This window comes from Anopheles ziemanni (genome assembly GCF_943734765.1).
Source record: "Anopheles ziemanni chromosome X unlocalized genomic scaffold, idAnoZiCoDA_A2_x.2 X_unloc_37, whole genome shotgun sequence".
NCBI lineage: Eukaryota > Metazoa > Arthropoda > Insecta > Diptera > Culicidae > Anopheles > Anopheles ziemanni.
The window spans coordinates 7,501-21,844 of NW_026689804.1; the positions used below are offsets into that span (position 1 = coordinate 7,501).

The window sequence follows — 14,344 nt, forward strand, 5'->3', positions numbered from 1 at the left end:
ATTAATATGCTTAAATTCAGGGGGTTGTCACACATGAACTGAGGCTTATGTACCTTGCGGTTGTTATCGTCACATCTGGCTTGCGACTACTTTGTTTCAATGTCCAATATGTACCGTTGGACTCGGTTAACGGGCTGTTAGCCCGCGTGTGGTTTAACTCACTGATACCTTCCATTGCCCATACGCTAGTTTGTTTGTGTTCCTTTGGTCAACTTCCATACTTGAATCATTTGTGCTACCGCTGCTGCTTCGACGCTACTTTGACATCTTCGCTTCTATTTAAATAAATAAATAAGCTGAAGCTAGACATCAGTAAACACCACCACAGACACCACAAGCACGCCTTCTCCTCGTACTTCCGCCTCACGCGGGAACACGGACGCTCTAAATACTTCGAATTCCAATGCCAGTATATTGTAAACCACGGGTTCTTTAATGCTAGCGGGTCGTCGCGACCCTAGTTAACATCATGGTGCACGTCTCGTGACGGGTGTCACGGCGTAGTTAAATGTATGCGATACATTTCTCAAATATAAGCGCTCAGTCATCTGTACATCATGGTAGGTTCCCACGACGTGCAATATGCGTTCAACTTATCAATGTTCATGTGTCCTGCAGTTCACATTATGACGCGCAGTTAGCTGCGGTCTTCATCGATCCATGAGCCGAGTGATCCACTGCCGAGGGTGACTAACTTGCGTAAGCCGCCGCTGTGCGCGTATACCCGTTCCCCGTAGGGAGGAGCAAGCCGCCGCTTAGAGACGAAGCATAAAGTGTCCTCATTCCACATAGGGCAAGCTGGATGAATCCATTTTACCCAGGACGGCCGAAGCGGCGTGGACCAGGGGAGAACTGAACCTTATACTTCACACCACAGTAAGTCTACGTGTCCTCTTCCACATAGGGCAAGCTAGAACTAACTATCTTACCCAGGACTGCCGAAGCAGCGTGGACCAGGGGAGGAACACACTTTTCATGGAAACGTAAGGCATCCATGACTGCCATAACGTAAGCCGCCGCTGTGCGCGTATACCCGTTCCCCGTAGGGAGGAGCAAGCCGCCGCTTAGAGACGAAGCATAAAGTGTCCTCATTCCACATAGGGCAAGCTGGATGAATCCATTTTACCCAGGACGGCCGAAGCGGCGTGGACCAGGGGAGAACTGAACTTTATACTTCACACCACAGTAAGTCTACGTGTCCTCTTCCACATAGGGCAAGCTAGAACTAACTATCTTACCCAGGACTGCCGAAGCAGCGTGGACCAGGGGAGGAACACACTTTTCATAGAAACGTAAGGCATCCATGACTGCCATAGTGCGTAAGCCGCCGCTGTGCGCGTAAACCCGTTCCCCGTAGGGAGGAGTCAAGCCGCCGCTTAGAGACGAAGTATGAAGTGTCCTCTTCCACATAGGGCAAGCTAGAATGAACTATCTTACCCAGGACCGCCGAAGCAGCGTGGACCAGGGGAGAACTGAACTTTATACTTCACACCACAGTATTGAGTAATGTGCCCTCTTCCACATAGGGCAAGCTGGAATGTTCCATTTTACCCAGGACGGCCGAAGCGGCGTGGACCAGTGGAGGACTACACAATCATGAGGTTTGATATCGACTTGTGTGTTTCAATAGGATACCGATGGTATGGTTTGAACCGATTTGATTTAGCCATTCTGAAGTCATCACTTGGTTGAAGCGCTGAACTAGGGAGGCATCGTTTACATATATATTGGTTTTCGCATGCTCTACTAGGTTAATGTCATGAGGTTGGCTATCGAGCATGCCCAAGTGATGACTTGATTGTGTGCTTGCTTGAATTCTTCACATTTCATACCATCGGTTAGTTGTCGAATCATTCCTCGATCATAACCTTCGTTCTTGGTTCATGTATGCTCTCTTCCACATAGGGCAAGCTAGAATTAACTATCTTACCCAGGACCGCCGAAGCAGCGTGGACCAGGGGAGAACTATACTTTGTCTTGTATGCCCTCTTCCACATAGGGCAAGCTAGAACTAACTATCTTACCCAGGACCGCCGAAGCAGCGTGGACCAGTGGAGGACTATACTTTGTTCATTACACCACAGTATTAAGTATGGTGTCCTCTTCCACATAGGGCAAGCTAGAACTAACTATCTTACCCAGGACCGCCGAAGCAGTGTGGACCAGGGGAGGACTATACTTTATACTTCACACACTAGCCATACTGAAGTCATCACTTGGTTGAAGCGCTGAACTACGGCGGGGTAATCGTTTACAGGTTATAATCATATAGCTGCATGCTCATTAGTAGATAATGGAATATTGTATGGCAATATGAGCATGCCCAAGTGATGACTTTGTTTCAAGCTCAACAGGTAGGGTATTGAGTCCTCTTCCACATAGGGCAAGCTAGAATGAACTATCTTACCCAGGACCGCCGGAGCAGCGTGGACCAGTGGAGGACTCTATACTTTATACTTCACACCACAGTATTGAGTACGACTTGCATAAAGCCCCTAATGAGAACCACGAGGGCTCTCTCAATGTAGAACCACGAGGGCTCTAGTACCGATTCTCTCGGTACGGCTTGGTCCGTGTTCCTTTATGCTTGTACTCTAAGTATTAAGTATTGTGTCCTCTTCCACATAGGGCAAGCTAGAACTAACTATCTTACCCAGGACCGCCGAAGCAGTGTGGACCAGGGGAGGACTATACTTTATACTTCACACACTAGCCATACTGAAGTCATCACTTGGTGGGGGTGAACTACGGCGGTATCTATCGTTTTGGTTCGGTCTATATAGGGTCGCTTGCATGCTCATTCGAATATAATGTAATTGTGTATGGCAATATGAGCATGCCCAAGTGATGACTTTGTTTCAAGCTCAACAGGTAGGGTATTGAGTCCTCTTCCACATAGGGCAAGCTAGAATGAACTATCTTACCCAGGACCGCCGGAGCAGCGTGGACCAGTGGAGGACTCTATACTTTATACTTCACACCACAGTATTGAGTACTTCTTGCATAAAGCCCCTAATGAGAACCACGAGGGCTCTCTCAATGTAGAACCACAAGGGCTCTAGTACCGATTCTCTCGGTACGGCTTGGTCCGTGTTCCTTTATGCTTGTACTCTTAGAAAGTCTCAACCCGGAGGTCTTGACTTTGATTGTCATAGTTGGACTACGACGGGGCATCCGACCATTGCTGATCGAACACCCCTGATTCACCATCTTTCGGGTAGGCGGTACGCGTACCTCCGGACGCGGAAGTCTCAACCCGGAGGTCTTGACTTTGATTGTCATAGTTGGACTACGACGGGGTATCCGACTCATCGAATACCCCAGAAGCACACCATCTTTCGGGTAGGCGGTACGCGTACCTCCGGACGCGGAAGTCTCAACCCGGAGGTCTTGACTTTGATTGTCATAGTTGGACTACGACGGGGTATCCGACTCATCGAATACCCCAGAAGCACACCATCTTTCGGGTAGGCGGTACGCGTACCTCCGGACGCGGAAAGTCTCAACCCGGAGGTCTTGACTTTGGTTGTCATAGTTGGACTATGACGGGGCATCCGACCATTGCTGATCGAACACCCCTGTTACACCATCTTTCGGATAGGCGGTGCGCGACACCACCGACGCGGAAAGTCTCAACCCGGAGGTCTTGACTTTGTATTGTTGGATAGTCCTCTTCCACTATAGGGCAAGCTGGAAATATTCCATTTTACCCAGGACTGCCGAGGCAGCGTGGACCAGGGGAGAACTTCACGGAATCTTCAGGCATCCATGATTGCCATAGTGCGTAAGCCGCCGCTGTGCGCGTCAACTCGTTCCCCGTGAGGAGGAGTCTAGCCGCCGCTAAAAGACGAAGCATTAAGTGTCCTCATTCCACTATAGGGCAAGCTAGAATTAACTATCTTACCCAGGACCGCCGAAGCAGCGTGGACCAGGCGAGGACTATACTTTATACTTCACACCACAGTATTGAGTACGACTTGCATAAAGCCCCTAATGAGAACCACGAGGGCTCTCTCAATGTAGAACCACGAGGGCTCTAGTACCGATTCTCTCGGTACGGCTTGGTCCGTGTTCCTTTATGCTTGTACTCGCGGAAAGTCTCAACCCGGAGGTCTTGACTTTGATTGTCATAGTTGGACTACGACGGGGCATCCGACCATTGCTGACCGAACACCCCTGATTCATCATCTTTCGGATAGGAGGTGCGCCCACCTCCGACGCGGAAGTCTCAACCCGGAGGTTCGGACTTAGAGTTTTTCCCATTTAAAAGTTTTTCTCTTAGCCATACTGAAGTCATCACTTGGTGAACGATTGAACTAGGGCGGGTTAATCGTTTATAGGTATCATGTGGTTTGCATGCTCTCTTAGGTTAAGGTCATGTGGTTGGCTACCGAGCATGCCCAAGTGATGACTTTGTTTCACGCTTGCTTGATTTCTTCATGATTCCCTGTTATATAGTGTAATCATTCGAGAACAGGGAATCTTTGGTTTTGCTCAACAGGTATTGGATGTCAACTTGGTATCTAGATCGCATTAAGTCTCAACCCGCAGGTTCGGACTTGTATAGTGACATCTTGTTACGGTCTTGAGTCTCAACCCGCAGGTTCGGACTACTTAGTGTTTGATCGAATATAATATGGCAACTTGTGCCTAAGTCTCAACCCGCAGGTTCGGACTTCTGTTTATTTGGCCATTGTATGTATAAGGCAACTTGTGCCGAAGTCTCAACCCGCAGGTTCGGACTTCTAACGTGTTTCGTCAACTATCATATGGCAACTTGTGCCTAAGTCTCAACCCGCAGGTTCGGACTTGTGTATTTGTTCGAAGTTATATATAAGGCAACTTGTGCCTTAGTCTCAACCCGCAGGTTCGGACTTCTATAGTGTTTCGTCAATTATCATATGGCAACTTGTGCCGAAGTCTCAACCCGCAGGTTCGGACTTCTATAGTGTTTCGTCAATTATCATATGGCAACTTGTGCCGAAGTCTCAACCCGCAGGTTCGGACTTCTATAGTGTTTCGTCAATTATCATATGGCAACTTGTGCCGAAGTCTCAACCCGCAGGTTCGGACTTCTGGAAGGATCACTTGGCCACTAATGATCCTTCCGCAGGTTCACCTACGGAAACCTTGTTACGACTTTTACTTCCTCTAAATCATCAAGTTCGGTCAACTTCGATAAAGCAGACGCGGTTCACGAGGATCCAGCGAACGATCATCTCCAAAGACCTCACTAAATAATCCATCGGTAGTAGCGACGGGCGGTGTGTACAAAGGGCAGGGACGTATTCAACGCTGGCTGATGACCAGCACTTACTAGAAGTTCCGAGTTCATATGGACCATTGCAATCCATAATCCCTACTAAGTGAGTATTTGAGTGATTTCCCGTTCCTCTCGGAATAGGAGACACGCTGCTACCCACATTGTAGCACGCGTGTAGCCCAGAACATCTAAGGGCATCACGGACCTGTTATCGCTCGATCTCATTTTGCTAAACACAAATTGTCCTGCTAAGCAGCGTACCGTAAGTGCACTTGCGCACACGAACAGCGAAGGTGTCAGGTCATACTCCACCGAAAGGTCCTAACCCGTTCCAATCGGCATCAACGCATTAACGCTGACTGCGTTCTAGTTAGCATATGTGAGTCACGTTCGTTATCGGAATTAACCAGACAAATCAATCCACGAACTAAGAACGGCCATGCACCACTACCCTTAAATTTGAGAAAGAGCTATTAATCTGTCTCACCTCCATAAGTTCGGACCTGGTAAGTTTTCCCGTGTTGAGTCAAATTGAACCGCAAGCTCCATTTCATTGTGGTGCCCTTCCGTCAATTCCTTTAAGTTTCAACTTTGCAACCATACTTCCCCCGGAACCTGACTTTGGTTTCCCGGAAGCTACTGAGAGCACCTGGTTGTAGCGTCTCCCAATTGCTAGTTGGCATCGTTTACGGTTAGAACTAGGGCGGTATCTAATCGCCTTCGATCCTCTAACTTTCGTTCTTGATTAAAGAAAGCATCCTTGACAAATGCCTTCGCTTTAGTTAGTCTTACGACGGTCTACGAATTTCACCTCTCGCGCCGTAATACTAGTGTCCCCAACTACTTCTGTTAATCATTACCTCCGGTCTGAGTACAAACCAATGAAAGATTAGACCAAGGTCGTATTCCATTATTCCATGCAAGATTATTCTAGGGCGTTTGGGCACCCTGCTTTAAGCACTCTAATTTGTTCAAGGTAAACGTGAGCGGTCGAGCTCTATGTTACACTTGCACCCGTTGAAGGGCACACCATGACACAGACTTGGTGCCCTACCACACCATTGAGTCGCAACCAGATTCCGACTTGGCCCACCGACCACGGGTTGACCGGGTCGGCGGAGCCGGACTGTGTTGGACAAGTATCAACTTCGAACGTTTTAACCGCAACAATTTTAATATACGCTAGTGGAGCTGGAATTACCGCGGCTGCTGGCACCAGACTTGCCCTCCACTTGATCCTCGTAGAAGGATTTATGCTCTACTCATTCCAATTATGAAACATCATTAAAGAGTTTCATATTGTTATTTCTCGTCACTACCTCCCCGTCCCGGGATTGGGTAATTTACGCGCCTGCTGCCTTCCTTGGATGTGGTAGCCATTTCTCAGGCTCCCTCTCCGGAATCGAACCCTGATTCCCCGTTACCCGTTGCAACCATGGTAGTCCTCTATACTACCATCCATAGTTGATAGGGCAGATATTTGCGAGATCTGTCGTCGGTGCGAGACCATACGATCAGCATCATTATCCAGACTTCAACTCAATGACACGGAGAACCCGCGATTGGTTTGACTAATAAGTGCACCAGTTCCCGCGAGGGTCCTGGCATGTTGCATGTATAGCTCTAGATTTTCCACAGTTATCCAAGTAACTAGGTTGATGATCTCGTAAATTATAGCTGTTATACTGAGCCTTATGCGGTTTCACATTAAATCTGTTTGTACTTAGACATGCATGGCTTAACCTTTGAGACGAGCGTATATTACTGGTAGGATCAACCAGAATTCCGACTTTGCGTTCGAATGTTCATTGTCCCATTGCACCCGGAGGAGCAAACACCACGTTCTATATGTTGTCAAGTCCGGTAGCACACGGGAGGCGAGCCCCCGTGCGAACCTCATTGCCCTCGTATCACACACACCCGATGCACCGGACAGGCACTTGAGCGGCATTCGACTCCGCTAAGCGCTCGTGCGCCCGATTGTGCATGCGCTGACGGGGCCTTCATACCCCTACCACAGCGACCTTATGCCAAACTTCCATGAATACTTAGGTGAGCTGACAAGGGCCTTCATTTCCCTACCATCAACTAAAGGACACGCTAGGCGCGTCCGATCATTGCAACTGCGGGGCTTTCATACCCCAATCACCACAGTACGCAATTCACCAGAGTTTAATCACAACCCCCCCGGACATGGCACACTATTAACTTGCAACAAAACTTAGTGTGTGCCGGGCACATCGGTTCCACAAAATCATTCCCGATGTACCCCAATTGGGGTTGCGAACGCATTCACGGTCCTCTGACACACCCAACCAAGCGTGGATACTACATACCTCAAACACCCAGTACACTAACAGACAAATCAACATATGGTTGCTTTCCCCCAGACATTTGCCAATCACTTGGCACCCGGACGGGAACTCGCTCCTGATTGCGCCAATGCCACCCATTTGCCAAGAGCGAGTTCTGTATGTAGATTTCATTTGGAAAGACAACCGTGTACTGGATATTCTATCCGACGATTACAGATGACGAGTACGAGACTCGACTACACTCACGGATAATACATTTTGGGTCGAGATTGCTTTCGGGGTTTTCGATTGGTCTTGCGCTTGTAAACGTATAACTTTGACTTGTGGTAACCTCGGTATGTTAGTCGATCACGTGGTTGTGAACTGGGTAGGGGTGAGCAATCTGTTCACTTGCACTCTGGGTAGGAATATGGTGAGCGCTATAGGTTAAAGATCATGGTATGGTTCCATCGTGATGACTTTCGCTAGATAGTAGTATGTTTGGATAGTTATAACGTTTTTGGCCATTTGTTCATAGTGTTCGGTTCATTCAGGAATTCGATTGGTCTTTGCTTCACACACGTGGTCGATCACTTGGATGTGAACTAGGGTGAGATTAAGGTGTTCACTAGTGCTCTTCGGTTTTGGATCAGTAATGAGCACTTGATTGGTTTCGCATAATATGTATCCATAGTGATGACTCTTTCCAGCTTAAGATTTCGTTACCGGTTTCGAATCCTCCCCACGTTCGCTTTTACTTGGTTAGGTTTTCGAGTGTAGATTTGAAAGCAATCTCATGTATGTATCCCATCTGATATAAGCCACTGACAGTTCATGTCACCTCGTTCAACTCTCGCTGGGTCACAGAAGTATGTTACTGCGCCCATTATCCCTACTCGGATAGGTTCGGTTCGTTCGTTTTATACTACGGTGAGTAAACTCAATTTGTGCATCGCATAGCCATGGAAAGCAAGCTTTCGCGGGCCTCTTCGACTGTTTTGATACGAGCTGTGCCCGTGATGCTTGTCATCCCAGGATACTAGACCCCTTTGGACGACCGCATGACCATCAGAAAGTAAATTCCACGTTCGATTTGGGGTGTGAACCCCGAACATAAAGTCTTTGTGTAGAACCACGAGGGCTCTATAGTACCGATTCTCTCGGTACGCTTGGTCCGTGTTCCTTTATGTTCGTGCTCTTGTTTGTTTAATATTCATGTTCGGTTTGGGATATTTGCTACTGTCACCGATTGAGTACTATGGGGCTTGAACCCCTAACATAAAGTCTTTGTGTAGAACCACGAGGGTTCTATAGTACCGATTCTCTCGGTACGCTTGGTCCGTGTTCCTTTATGTTCGTACTCTTGTGTGTATAATATTCATGTTCGGTTTGGGATATTTGCTACTTTCACCAGGGTCCCGTTCTTCATACAAGTCTGCCTTGCTAAGTGGTAACTTTATAGTGTAGTTCTGACATCCCAATTTTGGGACTTAGCCGATTTTTCGTATATTTCCATATGACCCATAGGGTCCCTTTCTTCATACAAGCTTGCCTAGGGCGATCGGTCAAAACTTGTCTTACTATTCGATTGGTCTTCGCACTTTCACCCTAGGCAATTCGCCTAGGTCTGTCTTCTTGAGGAGGCCAAAACCCGAAATAAGGAGGTCCAGCCGACCCTGAAACCTCCCCTGTCTTAACTACACTAACCCGATTTTTCAGGGTCCTCAGCGCCATACAACTTTGCCTAGGTCACTTGTACTCTTGACTTAGGCCATCCGACTTGGTCCGTGTTTCTTCCTAGGGTTCACCTAGGGACTTTGCCTTGCTTAATGTGGTAACTTTATAGTGTAGTTCTGACATCCCAATTTTGGGACTTAGCCGATTTTTCATGAATTTCCATATGACCCAAAGGGTCCCTTTCTTCATACAAGCTTGCCTAGGGCGATCGGTCAAAACTTGTCTTACTATTCGATTGGTCTTCGCACTTTCACCCTAGGCAGTTCGCCTAGGTCTGTCTTCTTGAGGAGGCCAAAACCCGAAATAAGGAGGTCCAGCCGACCCTGAAACCTCCCCTGTCTGAACTACACTAACCCGATTTTTCAGGGTCCTCAGCGCCATACAACTTTGCCTAGGTCACTTGTACTCTTGACTTAGGCCATCTGACTTGGTCCGTGTTTCTTCCTAGGGTTCACCTAGGTACTTTGCCTTGCTTGATGTGGTAACTTTTTAGTGTAGTTCAGACATCCCAATTTTGGGACTTAGCCGATTTTTCATGTATTTCCATATGACCCATAGGGTCCCTTTCTTCATACAAGCTTGCCTAGGGCGATCGGTCAAAACTTGTCTTACTATTCGATTGGTCTTCGCACTTTCACCCTAGGCAATTCGCCTAGGTCTGTCTTCTTGAGGAGGCCAAAACCCGAAATAAGGAGGTCCAGCCGACCCTGAAACCTCCCCTGTCTTAACTACACTAACCCGATTTTTCAGGGTCCTCAGCGCCATACAACTTTGCCTAGGTCACTTGTACTCTTGACTTAGGCCATCCGACTTGGTCCGTGTTTCTTCCTAGGGTTCACCTAGGGACTTTGCCTTGCTTAATGTGGTAACTTTATAGTGTAGTTCTGACATCCCAATTTTGGGACTTAGCCGATTTTTCATGAATTTCCATATGACCCATAGGGTCCCTTTCTTCATACAAGCTTGCCTAGGGCGATCGGTCAAAACTTGTCTTACTATTCGATTGGTCTTCGCACTTTCACCCTAGGCAGTTTGCCTAGGTCTGTCTTCTTGAGGAGGCCAAAACCCGAAATAAGGAGGTTCAGCCGACCCAGAAACCTCCCCTGTCTGAACTACACTAACCCGATTTTTCAGGGTCCTCAGCGCCATACAACTTTGCCTAGGTCACTTGTACTCTTGACTTAGGCCATCTGACTTGGTCCGTGTTTCTTCCTAGGGTTCACCTAGGTACTTTGCCTTGCTTGCTGTGGTAACTTTTTAGTGTAGTTCAGACATCCCAATTTTGGGACTTAGCCGATTTTTCATGTATTTCCATATGACCCATAGGGTCCCTTTCTTCATACAAGCTTGCCTAGGGCGATCGGTCAAAACTTGTCTTACTATTCGATTGGTCTTCGCACTTTCACCCTAGGCAGTTCGCCTAGGTCTGTCTTCTTGAGGAGGCCAAAACCCGAAATAAGGAGGTTCAGCCGACCCAGAAACCTCCCCTGTCTGAACTACACTAACCCGATTTTTCAGGGTCCTCAGCGCCATACAACTTTGCCTAGGTCACTTGTACTCTTGACTTAGGCCATCTGACTTGGTCCGTGTTTCTTCCTAGGGTTCACCTAGGTACTTTGCCTTGCTTGCTGTGGTAACTTTTTAGTGTAGTTCAGACATCCCAATTTTGGGACTTAGCCGATTTTTCATGTATTTCCATATGACCCATAGGGTCCCTTTCTTCATACAAGCTTGCCTAGGGCGATCGGTCAAAACTTGTCTTACTATTCGATTGGTCTTCGCACTTTCACCCTAGGCAGTTTGCCTAGGTGTAGCTTCTTGAGGAGGTCAAAACCCAAAATAAGGAGGTTCAGCCGACCCAAAAACCTCCCCTGTCTAAACTACACTAACCAGATTTTTCAGGGTCCTCACCGTCATACAACTTTGCCTAGGTCACTTGCACTCTTGACTTAGGCCATCTGACTTGGTCCGTGTTTCTTCCTAGGGTTCACCTAGGTACTTTGCCTTGCTTGATGTGGTAACTTTTTAGTGTAGTTCAGACATCCCAATTTTGGGACTTAGCCGATTTTTCATGTATTTCCATATGACCCTTAGGGTCCATTTCTTCATACATGCTTGCCTAGGGCGATCGGTCAAAACTTGTCTTACTATTCGATTGGTCTTCGCACTTTCACCCTAGGCAGTTTGCCTAGGTGTAGCTTCTTGATGAGGCCAAAACCCAAAATAAGGGGGTTCGGCCGACCCAAAAACCTACCTTGTCTAAACTACACTAACCAGATTTTTCAGGGTCCTCAGCGCCATACAACTTTGCCTAGGTCACTTGTTCTATTGACTTAGGCCATCTGACTTGGTCCGTGTTTCTTCCTAGGGTTCACCTAGGTACTTTGCCTTGCTTGGTGTGGTAACTTTTTAGTGTAGTTCTGACATCCTCATTTTGGGACTTAGCCGATTTTTCGTAAAATACCATATGACCCATATGGGTCCTTTCCTTCATATAAGTTTGCCTTGCTTGGTATGGTAACATTTGAGTGTAGTTCTGACATCATCATTTTGGGACTTAGCCGATTTTTCGTAAAATACCATATGACCCATCAGGGTCCTTTGCTTCATATAAGTTTGCCTTGCTTGGTGTGGTAACATTTGAGTGTAGTTCTGACATCCCCATTTTGGGACTTAGCCGATTTTTCGTAAAATACCATATGACCCATCAGGGTCCTTTGCTTCATATAAGTTTGCCTTGCTTGGTGTGGTAACATTTGAGTGTAGTTCTGACATCCCCATTTTGGGACTTAGCCGATTTTTCGATCCATACCATATGACCCATCAGGGTCCTTTGCTTCATATAAGTTTGCCTTGCTTGGTGTGGTAACATTTGAGTGTAGTTCTGACATCCCCATTTTGGGACTTAGCCGATTTTTCGTAAAATACCATATGACCCATCAGGGTCCTTTGCTTCATATAAGTTTGCCTTGCTTGGTGTGGTAACATTTGAGTGTAGTTCTGACATCCCCATTTTGGGACTTAGCCGATTTTTCGTAAAATACCATATGACAAATCAGGGTCCTTTCCTTCATATAAGTTTGCCTTGCTTGGTGTGGTAACATTTGAGTGTAGTTCTGACATCCCCATTTTGGGACTTAGCCGATTTTTCGTAAAATACCATATGACTCATCAGGGTCCTTTCCTTCATATAAGTTTGCCTTGCTTGGTGTGGTAACATTTGAGTGTAGTTCTGACATCCCCATTTTGGGACTTAGCCGATTTTTCGTAAAATACCATATGACCCATCAGGGTCCTTTGCTTCATATAAGTTTGCCTTGCTTGGTGTGGTAACATTTGAGTGTAGTTCTGACATCCCCATTTTGGGACTTAGCCGATTTTTCGATCCATACCATATGACCCATCAGGGTCCTTTGCTTCATATAAGTTTGCCTTGCTTGGTGTGGTAACATTTGAGTGTAGTTCTGACATCCCCATTTTGGGACTTAGCCGATTTTTCGTAAAATACCATATGACCCATCAGGGTCCTTTGCTTCATATAAGTTTGCCTTGCTTGGTGTGGTAACATTTGAGTGTAGTTCTGACATCCCCATTTTGGGACTTAGCCGATTTTTCGTAAAATACCATATGACCCATCAGGGTCCTTTCCTTCATATAAGTTTGCCTTGCTTGGTGTGGTAACATTTGAGTGTAGTTCTGACATCCCCATTTTGGGACTTAGCCGATTTTTCGTAAAATACCATATGACCCATCAGGGTCCTTTCCTTCATATAAGTTTGCCTTGCTTGGTGTGGTAACATTTGAGTGTAGTTCTGACATCCCCATTTTGGGACTTAGCCGATTTTTCGTAAAATACCATATGACCCATCAGGGTCCTTTGCTTCATATAAGTTTGCCTTGCTTGGTGTGGTAACATTTGAGTGTAGTTCTGACATCCCCATTTTGGGACTTAGCCGATTTTTCGATCCATACCATATGACCCATCAGGGTCCTTTGCTTCATATAAGTTTGCCTTGCTTGGTGTGGTAACATTTGAGTGTAGTTCTGACATCCCCATTTTGGGACTTAGCCGATTTTTCGTAAAATACCATATGACCCATCAGGGTCCTTTGCTTCATATAAGTTTGCCTTGCTTGGTGTGGTAACATTTGAGTGTAGTTCTGACATCCCCATTTTGGGACTTAGCCGATTTTTCGTAAAATACCATATGACCCATCAGGGTCCTTTGCTTCATATAAGTTTGCCTTGCTTGGTGTGGTAACATTTGAGTGTAGTTCTGACATCCCCATTTTGGGACTTAGCCGATTTTTCGATCAATACCATATGACCCATCAGGGTCCTTTGCTTCATATAAGTTTGCCTTGCTTGGTGTTTTAACATTTGAGTGTAGTTCTGACATCATCATTTTGGGACTTAGCCGATTTTTCGTCAAATACCATATGACCCATATGGGTCCTTTCCTTCATATAAGTTTGCCTTGCTTGGTGTGGTAACATTTGAGTGTAGTTCTGACATCCCCATTTTGGGACTTAGCCGATTTTTCGATCCATCCTATATGACCCATCAGGGTCCTTTTTCTTCATATAAGTTTCCCAAGACTTAGTGCTTTTTACCTTTGGACACCAATATCACCCTTACGGGTTTCTTTGATCTTCTCACTTTGTATTGACCAAATGTAGGTCTTGCCATGCCAAACATATAATTGTTCTACACCAAGTCTCTATCTCGTACCGCCAGCTCGGTACATTCGATTAACCTGCCCTTAAGGCACCCGGGACTTAGCCATTTTTTCACATTTTTCATGATTTTGAGGCAACTTTTCTCGACTTTGTCACCTTATATCACCAAGATCCTTTCCCTTTAGCGCTTCACTCTGTTCGTATGATATTTAGCGCTGACTATCACCTTTCTATCGCTGAGCTCAACTTCTTATTCGGTGCCATAGAGCCAGAGATATTTGGTGTATGCTGTTATAAGGGAAGTTTGTCACTTTTCCAAAGGCCCACTTTGGGACGCCCATATCTCACCTTCAGGTATCTTCGATCTTCTT

The 14,344-nt window shown here is 46.5% G+C and overlaps 2 non-coding genes across 2 annotated transcripts in view; both read right to left on the reverse strand.

The window, feature by feature from the left end:
* Positions 1–47, reverse strand: part of LOC131292165 (large subunit ribosomal RNA) — a 4,088-nt gene extending 4,041 nt beyond the window's left edge. Inside the window, exon 1 of the ribosomal RNA XR_009189857.1 lies at positions 1–47. This exon is cut by the window's left edge and continues 4,041 nt beyond it. This is a non-coding gene — a ribosomal RNA (large subunit ribosomal RNA).
* A 487-nt stretch (positions 48–534) lies between these two features.
* LOC131292158 (5.8S ribosomal RNA) lies at positions 535–689 on the reverse strand. The gene has a single exon (XR_009189850.1). It is a non-coding gene; the product is annotated as a 5.8S ribosomal RNA (ribosomal RNA).
* Positions 690–14,344: the final 13,655 nt, after the last annotated feature.